This window comes from Apteryx rowi, unplaced genomic scaffold, assembly GCF_003343035.1.
Source record: "Apteryx rowi isolate R43461 unplaced genomic scaffold, aptRow1 scaffold_480, whole genome shotgun sequence".
Lineage (NCBI taxonomy): Eukaryota > Metazoa > Chordata > Aves > Apterygiformes > Apterygidae > Apteryx > Apteryx rowi.
The window spans coordinates 358,284-358,854 of record NW_020450739.1 but is presented as its reverse complement, the minus strand read 5'-3'; positions in this window follow the sequence as shown (position 1 = coordinate 358,854).

Genomic DNA, 571 nt, shown 5'->3' with positions numbered 1-571 from the left:
AGCTCCAAACAGAGATTAATAATCCGCTGCAGCACCTGGATTCCCTCACTCACTGCAGGAAACTACGTGACAAAAAGCTCTCTGCACTACATTTCTGTGTTTATACAGCTTTTTCTGTAAGAATTTTTAACAGAAATATTTACATTAATTTTTTTCCCCACTTTAACTGAATTTACAACAATTAAGAGACCCAAGGGTACACTGTGCCACCATCACAGCCCGCCCTGGGACGGAAAGGAGCTCATCGGGAGAGGAGCAGCGGAAGACGGAGGACGGGGGTGACGAGGGCTCCCGAAGGCCTCACGCGAGTTCCCAAGACACCTGTCCGCAGAAGACAAATCAACAGCCGAAGTGACCGCCTTCGGGACAGCCACTGCTGCGCAGCGACAGGTAGCGAGCGCGCTACGGTTCCTCAGGACAACGAAACAACCAGGCGACCCCCTGGCTCGCCCCGCCGCCCTTCCACCGCCTCGCACCGGCCAACACCTGGGCAGCCCGCGCCGCCACCAGCTTTCCGGAGCGGCCCGGCGCGGCCCGGCCCGGCGCGGCCGAGCTCGCCCCGCCGTGACCC